The following is a 20,694-nucleotide window of genomic DNA, read 5'->3' as shown; positions in this document are numbered from 1 at the left end:
ATAACATCAGCAGTCTTTGCTATCGGTGTCAAACCACCTCTGTTATTAGGAAAAAGGATTCTTATCAGACGGGATTTAGATGCTCTTATAACTGCAAAATCTAATTATTTTTGATCCAGGCATTTACCCCCAGAGTCCCACCTTGTTTAAATAAAGTGTTTTCTTTCCTCTTGAACAAATGCATTTCCATTTGAATTAAATATTGATAATTTGACCTTTTAGTTCCTTTAACTAATCAAAAGGAAAAAAAAATCCAAATGTAGATCCTAGTGCCTTGCCCTAGTGAGTCTTTCCGCTTGAATAGACACTGAGATTAAATGAGTCAAACTTCCTCTTTCATTGCACTCTCTTTGCACTAATTGCTTATGCAAAAATGCAGATTTGTATTAATTAGTAACTCCACTGATTAGTTTGGTGGTATTTTCACGTAATAAATCATGCTGCAGACACGATTTTTGGCACGTCCCCAGTAGTGGCTCAGGATGCAATAAGTTTTACATATTAAATAAAATCTTAGACTAAATCTACCTTTTCGTTGCAGGTACACTGTGTACCACCTGCTGTACGCACCTGCTACGGGAAATTACCTTCTGTCCCTGGCAAGCCTCTTTCCTTTCCTTGATAATACACTCCTCTTCACAGGGCGGAGGCTTCGAAATGGGAAGCATAAATCACAGAATCAAAGAAGGAGAGAAATCTGATGTTACTTTTAACCCTTTCAAATAAATAATGATCACTTTTAAGGGGATAAAACCTATATGAGATACATCAGCAGTAGATTTAAAAAATTTTCTTTCCTATGCCCAGTCACATGATCTCCTTTACAACACCATTCACTGCATGCCCAAATCATCATGAATAAAACAAGTTTGGAATGTTTGTTTGTTTTTTGTTTGTTTTGTTTGTTTTGGTTTTGTTTTTTTTTACATTTCTTTCTCCTTCCTTGAGATGCACAGACTAAAGTCTTCTAAGTGTGATACTCGGTAACTGGAGTTCATATCTCAGTCAGAAACAAGGGCCTCCACAGCAACAGGACTCCACAGTATCCATAGTGGTATCTGCATAGTACCGAAAATGTTCCCACTTGCTCATGTAATTAAACCACTATAAAAATCTCTCCAGAGCACACACAGACTACATGTCCAGTAGCTTAGATCTATGTATGAAAAAGCTTTACCAATTATTTCATAAATCATCCCAGATAATACCTTTTTACCTGTTTCCCTTGAACAGAGTGGTCTTTGCTTTTTCTCAAGCAAGTCAGCACGATATACCGGTATGTACGTACCACAACAAATAATGCCGACTAGTGCAGTACTTGGCAAAAAAAAATAAGAGGCTCCAGTGGAACAAAAAAGTCGATGACACTGGTGTCATTTCCTCATAGGTGACACTTTGCGAGGCAGATCCTGAAAAACCTTTGCCTCACTCATGCCAAGACTCCCTCTCAGGGAAGCAGGACCGCTGCCACTGACATAATGTGCAGGATCCGGCCTTTGGCCCTCACGCTGAGCAGTGCAATGGAGTGGAAGAGCAGCAAACACAGGTGCCAGCAGATTATCCAAAGCTTTGCTGAGATTAAAATCTTGTCTCAATATGAGTTATTGCATATTCTCTAAATAGAAATCTCCTTAGTGGAGGCTTTAAAAGGTCTGATTTTGTTTTCCTCTGAGATAAAATAATGGTTGAACCCCAGGCTATGCACATAATAGCTTATGTGTTCCTTCCCTATGGCCATGCAATCTGAACATTTTGCAGTTCCTAGCAAAGATATTTGTTCCGTTAGTGTTCCTTTCTTGAAGAGAGAAAGCAAAAGTCAAAACACTCTTACAGGGTTATACAAAAAATCATCCTGATTAATTTCAGAACATGGTTACTTATTTCAGCAGTATCCTGAAAACAAAATAAGGAAGGTTAAATCAATGATCCACAGGGATGGAAAAAGAGATTCAAATAATCATTAAATCTTATTACATAATGCGGCTTTGTTTTTACCTCTTGGAGTGAGTTCACACCTGGATCTGTGCTTTAGGTGCTCCACAGTGAGCTGGACATGATGGAGAAGTGTTTTCCCATCACAGTACAGTGTAACCTTTACAGCTGTAGAACAAAACTAGTCAACTGAAACTCTTGCCAAGAATTTTAAGTGTATATGGGGATATTCTTCACTATACACAGCACCACATTTTGAGTGCTTGCCTTCCTCTGCCATTCCTGTCATCACTGCCAGTTTACTACTGTGATTGCTACTGGTGTTTCACAATAGTGTAGGAATTGCCCAAGTGCATGTGTCATCACATGTAACTGCTTTTCAGAGATGCTCCTGGGATGTTATCTATCCCAGCTGCAAGTATGCTTTCCCCTGCACTCTGTGGACATATGATGTACTCTTTCTCTGTGTCTCAATGTGGTGTCTCAACCTCTTACCCACAAAGGACAGGATAAGCACCAGATTACACACTTTGTTTGCCTTCTTTGACTCCAGAGGCACACTTAAGAGGTGACATTTTGTGATCCAAAAAGCATCTTTGTTCTGCTCCCAGTTCATGCAGAGAGTGCAGTTTGCTTGCCCTGGGAGCAATCTTAACATCCAAGTAAATGAGTTATGGAGATATTAAAGCCCTAGGACTGAGACCACACAGAACATAGGCATAAAAAGCCTGCAATCACACTCCAAGAACTCTCAAAGGCAAGTGTCCATTAGGATCAAAATTATGGAATACAAAATATTTGAAGTTCTTGTGCAAAATTAACCTTCTGTGATGGACATTGACTTTAAGTCATTGTGGCACAAGGGTGGACAAACTAGAAAAAAACAGTAGATGAGGAATGATCTACACACTGTAGCCTGCCACATGCCCTTTCAAGGACAGCTGGCCTTAGTGGGGTTATGGGATGTGCAGTGACACAAAAGCTTATGATGTTCTGGCTGGAGTCATCTGGCAGGGAGAGGTCCTGAAACCAGGGCTTTAGCCCAAGGCTCTAGCAGAGACAATTTCTGAGGTGCTGGGGGTGAAGCTGTATGCTGTGATGCACATGCACTTATGTGTCCAGGTATAGCTTTTGTACTCATCTGTGGTGATTCTTGCCCAGGAAAACATTTCTCTTTGCTAGGCATCTTCTGAGCACAGAGAAAAGTACACCCTGAAAACCTGTAGCTCTCTCATCTGGCTCAGTCCTCCTGTCAGATTTTTTTTCTCACTGCTGAACCTTTGCTTGGTTTATATGGATTCCCAAGAGAGGAGGAACATGCTGGTAAATCACTGTGTCCTCCACAACTGAGCTTCAGTTACGTGCCACTATGATAAGATAAATAATTACTCATTTTGTGCCTCTTCACCCTTGTAAGAGGATAAGAGCATGTGGCCCTTTGTTAGTCTATTGTCAGTTTGCTAGAGCACCCACTTGTTTATGTTCACTTGTACAAAAACACATATATAACCATTCTCTCTGCTGTTTTGCAGAGCATGGTCACTGTTGAAAGTCGGTATTAAACTTACCCTTCTGATGGGAGTGGAGAATTCTCACGTGATCACTCTTCAGGTGGCTCACAGAGCTGTATTTCACAATATAAAATACAAGGCAGTGGAGAGCAAATCTATGATTTTTGCATTTCTGCACATTTATCCTGGCACTTCATGCTGTAGTATTTGGCAGAATCTTTTTGGCAACACAGAAAACCTCAAAACCAACAGCAGGGCAATGGAGAATGAGACCTAGCATCTTTTAAAATTGACAGGAAGCAGAAATATAGAGCATACTATTAAGATATATTTTTTAAAGATCTATTTCTGTAGTTCTCCTGTATCCATGTCATCTCTGGGCAGAATGGTGTTCTGCAAAGCTATCAGGAAATAGACTATGTATTCTTTCTGAAATGAATTTAAAGATTTAAGTTGTCCATGTTGATTTTGATTTATAGGGAGAAGTCTCCTTTAAGAAAATAATCCCTCCAGAATTCAAAAGTCACTGTCAGCCTTTTTTTTTTTTTTTTTTTAAACTGCACATTCAAGATTCACAATAGAAACAACCCTTGAAAAATTTGTATTTCTATAATAAATTATTATTGAAAATATAAACTATAGATATAATTATAGACCCGTGGCAATTTCAGTTGGTGTCAGGAATATAATCAAGTTAAAAGGTAATTTATGGTCCATTTGTTCTACTACATACCCACAAGAACTTATAAGTTTCTTGGATCACCTTGATTTAAAATTGTCTGTTGAAATTTTAGGGCAGCTCATTCAACAGCTGATGGGAGCAAATGCATGTGAAAGCTCTGACCTGGAAGCAGCGGTGCTGCTGAACAGGTCTGGTCATCCCTTGGCATCACTGCTGTATTCCCACCCTTTGACTGAGGGCTTCATTCTGAGAAAATGAGCCTGAATGTGATGATGTAGGTGTGTACTTTATGTCAAGCATGTGAAGGATTACAGTAAGAACTAGTGTGATTACCTGCACATCTTCTAGCTCACAAGTCTACAAGACAGAAGCGGGGCATTATCTCATAAAGTTTTTGAAATAGATAAACACTTCAGTTTTGCTGCCTTTTCATGTGCAGTCAGACAAATGTAACAGCTTGCTGCTGCTCAAGGCAGCAGGGCTCATTCCCTCTGCCTCCTTTTCTATGTCTCTCTTTCCTTTGTCCTGGTTGGTGTAGTCTGCTCCATCTCCTGAACCAGATCTGCTGCCTGTGACTCAGTTTAGAAAACTCCTTGTTACTGAACAGGTGAAACTGGCTCATGGACAAACACCTTCACAAGTGCAGGATGAGGGGCAGGAATGCACAGCCAGGAGCAGAATGAAGATGGGGTAGAGAGGAAAAGGGAATGGTAGGGCACCCTCACTCTTTCTGCTGCAGTGAAGTGCTGCATTGGGCCATCATTTCTGGAGGAACTGCATCATTTTCCCCTCCTTGCTAAACCACCCAGGATGGACCTGTTGAAAACATGATTAGCAGGCTAGATGAACCTTTGGTCTGGTCCAGTATGGGAACATTGTGTTATTATGTTTACATTATCCTGTCCTTCTTGGTTTTACCATTGCAGGAATCAGCTAGTGGCAGAAGGGAGTTCCTGCCTGTTGCTGTTCAGATCCCTGATCAGCTGCTCCCTGAGATGTCTTCAGTGAGGCTAAAGTCTCCCTGGATGGCTGGCACCCATGTCATCCTACCCACTGTACTGTCCATCTGCAATGTGCTTCCTTCTTGCTCCAAGTTCACCTGCAGTAGTTCAGTCTGAAGAACAGACAGCACAAGGCTGCTTAGAGCTACATTTTTGGTGTGAAGAGATGGCAGCTTTCGTTCATCTGGGCAACAGCATTGTGTTAGTCAGAAACCAAACTAACAGACTCCATGGGGAAGAAAATATCCAGAGAGATACTGATGTTCTGTCACACCAAGTTGGAGGGGGTTCTGTAAAAGGATTCACTAAGCATTATTTGGGAAGAAACATGCAAGAGTTAACATCATACTCAGAGAAGGTGGCATTCAGGATCCATCACTAGCAACACAGGACTTCTTGCACCTCTGCAGCTAACTCCTCCTTCAAAGCCACAGCCAGTATGATCAATGTACAATCACTTTCAACCAGCAGAGGATGTTTCCAACAACCTTTCTGCTAGCATTTATTTGATTACGAAATTTAGTATTTTCTATGAATCCTTTCTATAAACAGAAGGAACCCTTTTTTCTTTAAATGCCTGGAATTGTTAAATAAACCCTACATTAAACACAATGAACTTAAGCAGGGATTTTTTGTTTTGTTTCTGGTTGACTTCAAGAGAACACATCTTCATTTCATTGCATTAAGACGGAAATAGGACATAATATTCTTGACTATGATGTGAGGTTGTTTACAGGGAACTGAAAATAAGTCTTCAATGAAATATAGGTATTAGAATGTGAGATTAAATGAAAAAAAATAGATTTGATCAAATGTTTTGCTTCATACTGGCAATAGAAAAGAAATGGAGCACCTGTGCAGAAGTTCACTTTGGCTGTCGTGGAGAGATGAATGGCAATGAGGACAGTCTTGTGCAGATGAGTGGGAGGAGCGGAGGAGGCAATAAAACAAGGTAACTTAAAGTCATTTCTGTGCTCATTTAACTATGGCATTCCCTATCAACTTTCCAAATAAATTAGAGAAGATGAATAATATTTCCCATTTATACCAGCTGCCAGTTGTTTTGAACAACTGAAGTGTGCAGAGATGTACCACTGTGCTCCACAGTCTGCAGGGGCCATTGAGGCTCCCAGCAGTGGCACCAGCATCTCCTGAACGGGCTCCTGTGCTGGTGGTCCAGGACTGTGCTACCGTATACAGGGGAGCAGGACTCTGTCTGTGAATGCTCAGTTCTGCTCTGGAATTGCAGTAATATCTGAGCACAAGTTTCTTTTTCCATCTCCATCCTCAGCTCAGCTCAGCTCAGCACATATATCTTTGAAGACGGTACAGAGAGGCTGCCACAAAGTCAGTGAATAACGTGATTATAAAGCCCACTTCTCAATTGCAAAAATTATCTGTTTTCTCTGGCAGAAGAGATGGGTATGTCCTAAATAGAGAAAATATTTATTAGATGGTGACAATAAGCAAGCTAACTCTCCTTAAAAATCTATTTTCACATTTGCATTTGTTTTAATGAAAATCTTTCTCACATATTCTAGACATGAAATAGCAATGTTACATGTGCTTTATGTGTCCATTTATTTACTTATAAGTAAATTAATATAGGCATCTAAGTATGTATTGAAGGATAACAATGCATGGTACAAACAATAGAAATCATTTGCAGAAAAAAAAATCTGCCACTAGATTGTGTCGTTCTGTTTTACAATTTTCCATAAATAAATATCTATGTTGGCATTTAATCTTCCTGCACCTACATGAGCTTCAGTGCCATAGTCTTCCTGACGATCATGCCTACCAGAAGGTGGCACTGAAAGAACCTGTCCTACAGATAGGTCCTAGAAAGAGGAAAATTCAAATTCACAAGCTGCCTTTGAATTTTTGGAAATAATAGAATTCAAAAAGTCAGCCAACCATCATACCTAGTGAATGCTGGCTTAATTTGCCTATTACCTACAAGCACATTGCCATTTTCTCAAGTAAGTCCTCTTATCAAGCTACAATGCTGTTGAACTTTCAAGTACAAAACCTTACAACCAAAAAGGGTTTTGCTGGGAATTATTATTTATAATTGCTGTTTTCTGACTGAGCAATCAAGTCTCTTTGCATAGACCTATACTTCTAACTGAAAAAAAAGGGCAATTCTGCATCTTCAGATGGAAATACATTTTTTAAATTTTAGTAGAAAAGAAAATTAATTTTCTAGTGACATGAACATTTTCACGTAAGAACTGTATTGGTTTCAGTTTCCCTTGCTAAATTTATTTCTCAGATAACTATCAACGGAAAATGGTATTTTCAGTATCATTCTTCTGCTGCTTTACTTCTGGTGGGAATCCAGTTCTGCTACTGGCTGAAACGGCAGCAGCACGGCCAGGTTGTAGATCTACAGCTGTCAGCCCAGAGCGTTCCGTGCACCGCAACTAATTACTATAAAGGAATAAACCGGCATAAAGCAGTCAGATTAGGATTTAGATAATTGCAGTATGTTTAAATGTGGGTTCCTGGCTGCTGGCTACGGCGCCTCGGGGGCGGGCGGGCGGCAGCTCCATCTCCCGGGCAGCGGGGAAGCCGCCGGCCCCGAGGGAGAGCTCTGGGTTTAGAGGTGCCGCTTGGCCACTTCAAAGCTTATTTCTCCCTGCCTGGGGACTGTCTCAGCCTGTCCCTGGCAGGGCAACACGGCGTGCCGCAGCTGAAGAACATTACAGAAAATTCGAATATCTGGTTTGGGACGGGTTTAAACCTGGAAAACTGAGCACAAAGTAAGTTTGGAAAGTGTGGGAGCAAGGGCATGTTTTCCACCTGCGTTTAACAACTTCCTCAGAGATAAACAGTGAACTAGCCCTGGTAACACTCTGTAAAATCTGAGGTTTCATAACTCTAAAGGGGGGGTTGAGGTTAGGGTTAAATTTAGGATCTGGGAAAATACGTGTTGGAGAAGCAGGTTTTCTGCGGGATTTTGCAAAGCCATGAGATCGGTACAGTCATCTATGAATGCCTTGTTAAACTTGGAGGAGCCATAGGTGTTTAAGCTCTTGTAGGCTGACAGTTACAACTCATTTTAGGGTTTGGAAAAGATAATTTGGTGGCATCTTTCCTGTTATAAATGGAAATGCTACCTGAGCTAAAGGGAAGGTAGATTTTAAGATATTTAGTGGTCTTATTTAAGCTATCTGAGCAACAGGGTGGTTCGGGTCAAATTTAGGAAAATCAGATCCCAGCAGCAGCTTCCTGTGGCCCTCCAGGACAGTCATACAGGAAGGGATGTGAATGCCTCGATTCTTAACTTCCAGCCAAGTCTTGTGTTCTCTCTCATGGGGTTACAGTTACAGGTAGGATTAGCAGGACATGAAATACTGACAAGCACATTTTCCTCTCTGGCCTGTAGGATACCCTGAAGCAAGTTCAAGGTTGAATTTGAATGTCTTACTCTTACTTTGCAGAAATTGTAGGTGGTCTTGAGCTCTCTTGAAGACTAAGAGTCAGTGTAACACAAGGAGCTAGGAAAATAAGGTTTACAGACATATCTTTCCTGCTGTGTTCAGCAGTCGCATGAGATAATTTGGGGAATGAATGTGAATGTCTTATTCTTAATTTTGGGGTGGGAATAGTGTTGCTATGCTCCTGTGAAGGCTGCTGAAGAGTATGAGAGAACAAGGACAGCAGGATCAGGTTTATGTTGTGTTCTTGCAAGGTCTCCCCAAAGATGGGTAAGAACTGGTACGAAGTGAAGGTTTGACCCTGAAGTTTTGGATAGCTCTCCAGAAGGTTAGGGTTGGGGTTTGTTTTCTGGTAGCCATACAAGTAAATACCACACTGAAGTGAGGAGAAGCTAATGTGATATTCTTAATTTTGGGGTAGCTTAAGCAACACTTACCTGTTTAAGGGCTCATATTTGGTTATGTGGTGCTACACATTTCAAAGCCCACACAGGGCTAGTACTAATAGATGTGAATTCCTTGTACTTCAAAGCAGCTAGGAATTTCTGGGGTTTGGTTTTGGTTAAGCTTTGGAAATCTACAGAGGCAAGTTGCTTGCAGGTTACTTCAGACTTTCAGCGGATTATTAGATGAAACCCAATGCAGTTAACTTGGAGTTGGTAGTTATGGATTTAAAGAGTTTATATTTTTGAGCAGCAGGGGGTGCTTGGTCTACATGATAGCTTTAGTAGCCATCAGCAATTGAACAAGCTTGCTATGGCAAAACATTCTGTAGTGGGTGCTACATGCTGCCTATTTTTAACTGAGGGTCTTCAGCTGGACAAGTGATGTGATAGAATGAGTTGGAAGGGATCCACAAGGATCATAGAGTCCTATTATAGGAGTTTGCCATGGGATTGTCATTTGTGCAAATCACCAGGAGAACTGGGATTATTCAGAGGAGGGAGCATGTATGTGGTTGCATTTTAAGAAAATCAGGATCAGGAGGGAGAAATCTTCCCCCTGCCTAATGCAGTCATTAAGGCAGCTGACACATCCATGCCTGAACTTGCCTCTGAAAAACAGGAGTGGGAATCTACATGCAGAAGACACACACACAGATCAGCAGGTGCTGGTGATTTCCAGGCTCCTGTGTACATCCATGGAGGGAGGCCCCAAACGAAGTGCCAAGTACCATGTTCTCCAGCACATCTCTCCTGGCCACAGCATTCTGAGATGGGGCTTTGTCCTCAGTGCTCTCCTTTCCATGGTCATTAGCTCTGCTAGAGTAATGTTTTCAGATTTGTCCAAGTGAATTGGGAAATTGGGAAATCCCATTTCTGAACATAATTAATTAGAAGCTCAAGGATGTGCTCCTGCAGCAGCCTGCTGCAGGGCAAGGCAGCTGGAGCAGCCCCAGCCATGTGCGGGCCGGGAAGCCATGGTGACACCACGTTCCCCCTTCTCCCAGCTCTGCCAAGAGGAGATGCTCAGCAGGGCCACGCACAGCTACTGGCACTGCATAAACAGCAGAGAATGGCTGCAGCCAGACAAGGCTAATTAGGATGTGAAACCCACAGAAAAATAGTTAGTGCATGGGTTATGAGAGTTTATTTGCTTTACCTGGAAGTGCTGTGTCTCTCCATTGCTGCTGAAGGTTTTTGTCTCAGATCAGCACAGCTCAGCACAGCCTGCTCTGTAAGGTAGAAGGACACTTCTTTGGCTTGGCTTGTGCAGCATGTAAAAGCACTTGAAGATAAATGCTAACAGTAGGGGACTGAGAATCTCACATTGCCTGGAAATAAAAAAGCCATCAATCATTGTTCTTGCTTACTATACTCTGAAAAAAAAGGTGGTGGTGTCATGGATATGCAGTCCCTGACAGCTGTTGCCAAGGCAAAAGCACACACCTAGCTCCATTGGAGCAGCTGGCAGGACCCAATGACAATGTCTCATCTTGTCTAATCCGTAGCCTTGAGGAGACATCCAGACCCATCAGCATGTGGCCAGAGGATGAGAGTCTGGAAACCCAGGTGCAATGGTATCCCCTAATAAAAGAAACAAGGTGTGCCTACAGGGCTCTGACACACCTACCATAATGTATCACACATGAGAGGAAGATTTTCACTGAAATAGCATCTGTCAGTGGTTGCTGCCTGCTGCGCTAACCCCTGCTAAGTGAAGCAAATCCTTACCCCTGCTGAAAGCTGCGACTCTTACAAACATTACAGTATATGACAGCCGCTGAGTAGTTGTGTGTGTGCTTGTTGTCAGGGGGGAGAAATTTAGGGTTCTGCTTACTGCAGAGCAATGTTTAGGTTTTTTAAAGAGGGGTGTGACTCTTTTGGTTTGGTGGTGGGTTCACTCTATTATTTACTGCATGGGGGAAATATGCTAAGCTGAATGCTGCTCACCTTCTCTCCAGTTGCCTGTATCTGTGTTCCCTCCCTGATAACCGTTCACTCTGGAGTCTGTGTCCTGGGGCACTGGAGGCAAACTTTCATGCCAGGCCAGTATGCATTGTGGTGCAAACCGCTAGGATTGCGAAACGCCAGGATTCTTCTTTCCCTGATAACTGTTCGCTCCAGAGTCTATATTTTAGAACTCCAGCAGCAAACTTTCAGGTGCCTGATAACCGTATGCAGAGCAGACTTTTAGGAGACAAAATTCTTAGGAAAATAAAAAATTTAATGGAGTAGAATAGCAGAAGGGCTGGCTCAAGCTGGGTACCTGTGCAGAGGTCCACCCAAGCATAGAAAACTACAAACTTTTGTGTCTTTACAGACCATCCACACCAAGATCCACTCCAATAGCAATATTTCACCACCAGGTCCTTTGCTCCCCATTGGACCCTTTTTCTCTGACTCCACGTGGGCCTTTGTTTTGTTCAATTGTAGACATCGGTTTTGGTCTATATCCTTGAAGGTGCCATTTTGTCTGGATAAATCCTTTCTTCTCACTGAAGTGCAAAATAGGCCCCATTTTGCAAATGTCTGTAATGTCTCTGCATTAGCCTTTGGTCATTGTTTTACCAGTCAGTTCCATTTTTCCCAGCAAAATGCCCGCTAGACTTTATATTGCAGGCATTTAGTGTAGTGTGCAGTTGCTTTTGGTAAATACAAGCTTAAAATTTTAGCAAATCTAGTCTACCAAGTAACATGAATCAAAGAGTATGTTAAAATCATATAGCCTTATATCTCTAAATAATCAGTTGCATTCAGTATGCATCTACTTAAGTTGAACGACTAATATTGAACTTGAATTGGGCTCATCCACTGACCTGTGAGTAGTAAAACCATTGCCACACAGCTCACTTATTTAGCAGGGAGAGCTCATCCAGGGCTCATCCAGGCTGTCATATTTGTAGAATGAAGGGGTTGACTTGTAGCCAAATTGTATACAGTGGGAAAGGTCTGCACGAGACTCCCTGCACCCACAAGCCACCGGTGTTCAGTGTGCTGTTCTGCTTCCCCGTGGGTCTACTGAAAGGAGTTCTTGACCTGGGTGAGCCTCAGTCGTTTACCTCCTCTGTAGCCTGGACCAAACTGCTGCTGGTTTGTCTGGGCGGGGAGGTTCGAGTGCATCCATCACACTTGTGCATGTTAGTTAGCAAATACGAACCCATTCAAAATGTTGAGAAGTTTTAAATCTAAATTCCTATTTAAAGTATTCCCTTATTGATTGGAAATGTATTTTATTTTCTGGAAGTGCTAGTATTACCTTGACATAACGTAACATGTCTTGATACTTGGAAGAAGGATAACAGATTCAAGTCATGACACAGATTTTAAAAAGTTTTAAAATTAAACTGTTCTTATTTAGTTGCCAACTATATATATATGTATATATATATATATATTTAATGTTTACTCTTGCAGTTCCTGTATAAATTTGGTGTTTTCCCACTATGTGGTATTTTCAGGGCTGACACACGGTGGTGCTGCAGCTAATAGGTTTATATTTTCTGCAGCTGTTTCTCTGCTGTCGCTGTTTTGTTCTTCATTTGCAGATACTGTTTGGGCCATCAAAGCCCCTGACTAAAAAAAACCCCATTATTCAATTCCTGACGAACCGTGATCCATTTTTCAGCAGTTCTTAATTTAATAATAATAACTAGTATAATAGTAGTAGTAGTAATAATAATAATAATAATGTCTTTGTGCTGCACATTTCCTTACAAAATGTGTACGCATCATTCTAGTGAAACAGTGCAAATATGGGCATGGTCCAGTAATTATAAACATAGGCACAGAGGGGAAGTTCTGAAAGGAATCTCAAGAGGTCGTTGAGTCCATCCTCTTCATGCAGGAGCCAGGATAGCTGGAGATCTGCCTGATCTCTTCCTGAATACCAGTGTGGGCTTTATGGGAATACCTCAAATGTTTTTATGTGTTTTTTCGTACACGTCTCCCACATGGGATCTTTGCCTGAGTAAAGATGAGAGATGAAACACGCACAGTTCCACTGTTCCAGTCTCACACGCAAGAAATGGTCAGATCTGCCAGCGGGCAGTGGAACAGAGCTTTTGGCTTTTCCCAGCATTTCTGTGAGGCTCATCTGTAAGTTCAGAGGTGCTGGAGGAACAGTAGGAGACAAGAGGAACTTTGCCAACATCTGGCTCTGCTGCTTTGCTCTGGGAGTCTTCAGGTTTTTATCCCAACACCCCAGATATTTGGCATGCCCATTATCTTTCCCCCCAGGGAGCCCTTACAGATGCTGGTAGCATTAAAGCAGGCACTGCGGGTGATCCCGGAGTGATCAGCAGCAAGGTTTTGCTGTTGCAAAGGAGATGCGTTCCTGCGCGGGATGGGCGATGCTGTGATGAGGAGCTGTCTCTCTGCTCCCACTCTGGCTGGCTCAGCCCTCTTTCCACCTTTGCACAGCAACAGCCTCAGTTCCCGGCAGGAAATAACCTGTAGGGACAAATGATCTTAATTATTAGGACAAAGATTACTTGTTTAAGTGCAGATTCTTTGTACTAATACAAAAAATAATCAAGATGTGTCATTGTAATTAAATTGAATCTGTTATTTCCTCCCGAAAGATTTCCCTTTAAATCTAATTTATTATTTGGTTTCTTAATTAGTATTAAAGACCCAAAGATGTTGTGGTTTACACATGAAAAGCATGAGCAAGAGCATGATTGCTATTACGGGCTTCCTGGGAAGCGGTCGGGTTACAGGCTCTGGAAAACAAGGCTCTAGCTGACAAAATGCAGTGAACACGCACACACTGAAGAAGGTGAAGAAGCACAATGAGTGTGCTCCTGCCAAAACAACGGAGGCACTAAGCTGGTGTGGAAAAATTGCCTTCCTAGTCAGAAAAATGTGTTCTTACTTGGTGGTACCATGTGGCGAAAGCCTCAAAACATATGGTAGGATCAATTTTGGTTTTGTACACATGTTTAAATGCTTTTAACATGCAAACTTCATATTTCTTTGGTCTTGGTAGATATAAGTGAGCTGCTTGTCACATCCTGCTGCTTCACAGAGGCTGATTTTGTATGTGTGGACTTTGGAGCTGGGACAGACAGGGGGAATTATGTAGCAGCAGGAACAAAAAGAGACGATCATCATCAGATTGTAAATGGGAGAAATCAGAACATATACCAATTAAGCTCTTTAATTTTTTTTATTTTTTTATTTTTTTTTTTTAAGGAAGAAAAGGCTGGAATTTTCCTTCATTATTTGAACAGATTTTTTTTTTTTTTCCCCCAGAAGAAACACATATTTCTTAGGGGTTTTGTTTGCTTGTTTGATTTTCTTGGTTTATTTTTATTGTAGCTGTTATTCTCTCTTTCTATTAATATCTGAAGATTGGATAAGTTTTCTAATAGAAGAATTTGTGTTTAACCTTTGCCTGTGGAATAAAGTTTGTTTTCCTTTGCACACTGAGGTCTGTCCTTTTTACCAAAGGATTGTATTACATGTGATTTTCCCTGGAAATTAGAGAGCAACCCTGTCTCTTCTGGGAAGTGAAGTAAGTAAAACCTAGTCTGTCTGACATATTGAAAAGGTTTTGCTGAACTCTTCTTCAGAATTCTGCTCTGGTTTGTTTTAAATCAGCTTTAAAGACAATGTCAGACATTGCTTGAACTCTCTTATTTCAGTCTACAATATACCTACTAACTTTTAGGTCATTAATTTACAGATGCACTTTTACATCCTGTTACTCCTGCTGAAATTCACCTACCATGGTATGGGAAAACCAAAGGAGGATTTTATCACCTTTCTCTAAGAACGTGTTTACAGAACTAATTCCAGTCACGTTTGGTGGTGTTTGTTTTTTGTTTGTTTGTCTGTTTGTTGTTGTTGTTGTTGTTTGTCTGTTAAGGACAGGTGCATAAGCATTTCTTCCTTCTTTCATGACTGTCCCATTTATTCTTGTCATATTTGATTTAGACACTCCCTGGTTTAAGTTATTTGTTTTGTTTTGGTTTGTTTTTTTTGTCTCCAGAGTTGGATGTAAGCTGGATCTTACTGAGGGAGCTGAAGCCAGACAACATGTGAAGAAAAACAGGCAATAGTTCTTTGTATACTACTCACCCCAAGCATACCTATCCCCCAAAACAAGCAACTCAGAACACAATAAAAGTGAACATTGCCAGGATCTCGCTTGGTCAGATCCCAGAGACGGCCAAGATGTTGCTGCATCTTCCTGGTGCTGGTACTGTCTGATATGGCCTCTGTCTTGGTCAGGGATGCTCTGGAGAGAGCTTGTACCTCTGCTTGGGTTTGGGTGCAGGCAGATTGTATGTTTATCTTGTTTTGTATACATTACCACTCAAATAATTGAATTTGTAATTAAAAAAATATTTGGGAAGAAAATAAAGATTGCATGGTTTTAGAATTGAGAAAGTGAAAACTGTATGAAAAACAGAATTCTATTAGAAAAATGTTTTAGATAGAAAAAGCAAAGTGATTCATTCCCTTGTGAGACCTTCATGACAAAAGGTATGTTTCATCATGAATGAAGCAAAACTTTCCTTAAACTGCCACTTAGTAAGAATATAAAACATATACCCTCAGGTTTAAATAAATGAACAACAAGAAGAGTCTGGGATGGACCTCAGACTGAACCTCACTGTAAGATCATATATACAAATAATTATAGTATTATTATAGTGCAAGTCTTTCTGCAGGATAACAAGAAAACTGGTGGTGGTACACAGCTAATTCACAAAGGAGAAACTGACAGTGAAGAACTAAACCTTCTTCCAGGACAGACAATCTAAGACACAGACTGTACACAGCAGGCAATGGGAAGCAGATAATGCCGTTTGCAGCCAGAATGAATACAGCCTGAGGAAGCTTTGCTGGCTGGCAGATGATGGAGATAGCAGCATGATCCTCCTGGGAAGAGCAGCTGCCTCCAAGCACAAGCTCCCTCTCCCAGACCTCCTGCATGACTGGATGCTGTGGCCCAAACCCAGCACCTACATTTCTCTAGGTTGTGCTCCCCCTGCCCAAGCACCACCTCTAGGATTCTGCTTCACAGGAAACTTTTCACCAAAGATATATAAAAATATATAAAAAATGCAGTAGGAGATGCTGTGTGTCGCTGGAGCGGCTCTGAGAGCTGCTGGCTGTGTCAGGAGCAGCTGCCCGGCATTCCCATGCTGACCTGCGCTGTGATTGCAGGTCTAGCCCCTTACTCCAGCAAAAAGAATAGCTGTAGGTCTTTTTTCCTAATTGTTGTTACTGCGTTTTTTTAGTTTTGTTTTGGTTTGGGTTTTTTTAAGGTGTAAGTTTTTTTAACATGATTTCTGGCCTAGCCCCATGAGTCATACAAACCATGCTCAACAGCCTCAGTGCATGCCAGTAACAGAATTTGGCTTCATGAATTACTGTACGCAAATACGTATAGATGCTTTTTCCAAATGTCCTGGTCCTCGAGACGTCACTCTTATTGTTTCATACAGAACACAATGCTCCTAACCAGGGCTGGAAATAAAGCAAGTGACTGAAGCACACGTGCCTCAGCTTACAATGTTTACCTCCTCCAGACTGTGGCGAGGTACCGCCAAGGCAGATGGGTGAATCTCTGCAGTGGATTAGTCCCTTAACAGCAGCACTATTATTTTTCTCACTTAAACTTTTCTTTAAGACCTTAAGCTGTTTCTTTATCTGTGTACCTGTAACTCTAAAGCCTGCCCTCCCAACGCAGGTTATTTTACAGCTTCAGTGACTGACAACCTGTGAGACACAATTTCCACCAAACAGCAAAAGAGCCCCAGAGTGACAGGAAGATTTCTGGAGGGTGCAGAAACTTTTCCCTCATGTATTCAAATGCAAAAACATACATGATAACTGTCAAGGTCATGACAGAGGGACCTGTTTGTATATCTCATTTTGCTTCATGTTCCCAGGAAGAGCTTGGCTGTGATCATGGGCACAAAGAGGTCTGGGTGGCCACAGAAAGGCAAGTGCAACTTGTTCTAAGAGCTCTCCAGCCTTTCAAAAAGGGTAACTTTTATTTAAGTGTAGTCTGGGTGCTGCTGCTGAGCAATCAGGAGGTTTTGACAGAAAACTTTCCTTCTGAAAGTTGTTTAGTTTGATTATTTTTGGTTTAGATCTCATTTGCAGGCTGCTAAAGTGTGTGAAGGGATTGTGGCCAGATGCTTTCCCTGTGCTTCATGCCCTGGATGAACCTTGTAAACAAGCTATAACCCTCAAGGTAAAGTTTGGTTTGCTTATCCTGGGACTCCGTTATTTTTTTTCCCCCTCCAGCTGCTCAGGACTCGAGGCTGTTTCTTGTTGAAACAAAAATTTATACTTTTCCCCTGTTCACGTATTTCTTTCACTTTTTTAGGAGAAAAAACTTGCAATTACTTTCTAGTTTAAATTTTGTTTGCTTGTTTGTTTTTTAAACTGTAGATTTCAAAAACAACTCTGCAACTGCCCTAATCTTTAGGCTGTGCACCTTTTTCTACAGTAAAGTACCACGATGACTGAGCTGGTTCAGACCCTGTTGCTCTGTTGTAAGGGTACCTGATGCCTCTCCTTGTACTGGCCGCCCGCTGCCCAACATGGTGTCTTCGTGACAGGTCACAGTCCAGGGAGAAAAGATATTTAGTTGTTTTTTATTATTGTTATTGTTATTGTTATTGTTATTGTTATTGTTATTGTTATTGTTATTGTTATTATATCACATAATATAATATCTATTATAATATATAATATATAGCATAGTATAGTACAGTATTATTATTTATTTAGCATATTAGAGAATATTTAGTTTATTATAGCTTAAAAGCAAAAGTTTCAGCCTTGTACCTGTGCTATGATTGATGCATATGTAATATTTCTCCCAGTCAAAATGAGACAGCTGTGACCCATGGCTGAGGGAACAGCTTATGAGAAGAAAATACATTTTGATCAAAATGTCCTTACATACTTTTGGTACTGAATTACAGCTGCCAGTGGGACATGCTCAGGAACAGTTGAGGCTGCCTTATATACCATGAATGGCTGCATGGCACAGGGGCACCCAGGGTGTTTCATGTAGAGGATAACTTGGGTATCAGAAGCACTTCTTGCACTACCTTGGGATCACCTTCAAGGTGACCTGCTCATCGGGCCAACACCTGGGCTGCTGTGGGGGGACTGCTGCTAGCCCATGCACCTCTCCTCATCACAGCTGCCCCATTCTCCCCCAGAGAGCAGGGCCAGGAGGTGGTTTAGCTTTCTTCTCCAAAATAAACGTGCTCGTTGCCCAGGAGCTAGGCAGGTGAAGCTGCCAGCTCCCTTGCAGCAGCGGTGTGCTGCCAGGCACCAGTGCACAGCGATGCCTTCCTGGTGCTGAATAGCAGGAAGAGGTGGTGTGCGGGGAACACCCTGTTTGCTGGTGCACAGGGGCCAAAGGAGCGTGCCACCCCCAGTGCTTTGCACATCCCTTTCACACAGCTCAGCAATCGTCAGGCTGCTCTCAGAAATGCTCAGCAAAACGATTTGACAGCCCTTGGTTTTGCTGATCCCCCTTGAGTGGCAAAAACTGCGGTGGTGGGTGTTGGATGAATCACAGGTCCGGGACTGCTTCAGGGTGTATGTGCTGTGTGTTCACTCTCAGCTCCTCTGGCTGCTCACCCATGATCTTATAGCCCACCCTTTCCACTGCTTCATGCAGCTGTGGAAAACAGAAGCCTTTCCTCCTGAGGACTGTGGTTTTCTGTCATCCAAAAATACACATCCCCTCACACATCACTCATGCTGCTATTGCTGCTGCCCACCCAGGCACTTCTAGAGAGGCTCTGCTTGCCCAGTCCCTGTTTGATATTCTTAGCTGGAGAAACTCGCTGGAAAGAGGCAATCCCGTGAGCAGTTTCCTTGGGACTTGCTTGGACACATTTGTGTCTGCTGAGCTGCAAGTTCCATTTAAAGAAATTTTCCATGGATAGGGCATTCAGAGCATCCCTCTCCAGAGCAGCCTGCCCAGTGTCTAGCAGGGTGGGCTCTTATGCCATCCCATCTCTCCTTGGGGTCATTGATAGGCCTCTCCCCTTTCCTGTGAAATGTGTGGGAACTTTATATTCTGTCCCCTCTTCTGAATGGGACAGAAATAGGCCAGAGGCTCAACAGCAGCTTGGGAAGGAGGGGAACAAGGTGATGGGGAGCACAGACCCTGGTTTCCTTAGCAAATCAGCCCAGAAACAGGATGAATGTATATATAGAAAGAGGCTTACAGTTTTATCTCCTTTATGATAAAGCAGTGCCATGGAAAGTAGCTGGGTACAGGGAAAGAGGCTTTTCAGGACGTTAAGCTTCCTGCAGTGTTCAGGCAGGGACAATGCATTTCTTAGCTGGGTAAAAGGGCTATTTCAAATGGCCTTTCCTCCCCCCAAAAGCCTTGCAGCCCCTCCTATGTTTCTGAGATTGCATCTGGAAGGAAACAAAGGATGCAAACACCAGACTCCGTGTGTTAACTGAAAAAGATATTTTTTCAGTCAAACAGATGGCGAATAGAAACCTACCATAGAAACCGGCTTACGCAATGCTTTTCACAACCCTTGTGTGCCTGGTAAATACAAACTGCCAGATAGAACAGCGAGATAGAGCTAGGCAAAACAACTTGTGCTATTAAAACACTGAAGTAAGAATCATACAGTAATTGATAATGAACTTGCGAAGGATATGTTAAAAAACAAAGGCAGTGATGTAATCCAAGTGTTGCTTCAAAACCCTACAGTTAGGGTTTCTGTTCATTTGTATGGTCCACCAAACCCTGCAAATCAGCAGCAGCGCTGGGAACAGACCCTCGGTGGGAGCTGGAGTCAGCCAGAGGTAAAGGTGTGGGGCTGCTGGAAGCTGTGCTGGCTGCAGCTCAGCCAGAGCCGCGGGAGGTCAGAGCAAACCAGCCCTGGCTCTGCTCTGTGGTGGGGGGAAAAGCTGTAGGAGAAAAGGAGACAAAGCTTGGGGGAAGAAGGTGAGGTTGCAGAGAGCACTAGGTAAATGCCTGCGGTGCAGATGTGGCTGCTCTGAGCTGGGTGCTGTAGTGCTTCAGGGCTCAGTCCACAATGGGGATTCTGGAGCTCATGGCAACACAAGGTTTCAGGCAAACATCAGATGGCACTGAAACCCAGAGCTGCAGCACAGCCACCGCAGCTTGTCCTGACTCCTGCCAGCAGGATGGTCCGGAGATAAATGAGGACGAGAACAGCTGAATGAGAAGAGGCAGCTGAGTGATTGTACATCTTGTATGTTATAACACCTTAGAAATTAATTATGTGAGTTAAATGTTTATCACAAAGATCTGAGTTGTAAGAGGATTTAATTTAGATGGTGGACATGTTCAGCCAGGATATTCAATGCAGTGCATTAGCCACAAGTGGTTGCCTCACCATCCCTGGAGGTGTTCAAAAGACATATAGATGAGGTTCTTAAGGACATGGTTTAGAGGTGGACTTGGCAATGTTAGGTTAATGGTTGAACTCAGTGGTATTAAAGGTTTTCTCCAACCAAAATGATTCCATGATTCTATGATTCTATCTGTTCAGGCTTCACCTAAATATTGTGGATGTTTCAGAGGGTAAATGCTGTTCAAAATAGCCCATTTTAGCTCACCTAGATCAGCATTCTCAGTTATTATGGTTAGGAATATTAATACAGTGTTTTAATTTCCCTGAAGTGTTTAGACAGTATTTTCTATTG

Source organism: Streptopelia decaocto, assembly GCF_964273445.1.
Source record: "Streptopelia decaocto genome assembly, chromosome: 6".
Classification (NCBI taxonomy): Eukaryota; Metazoa; Chordata; class Aves; order Columbiformes; family Columbidae; genus Streptopelia; species Streptopelia decaocto.
Note: the sequence above shows the minus strand (reverse complement) of the source record.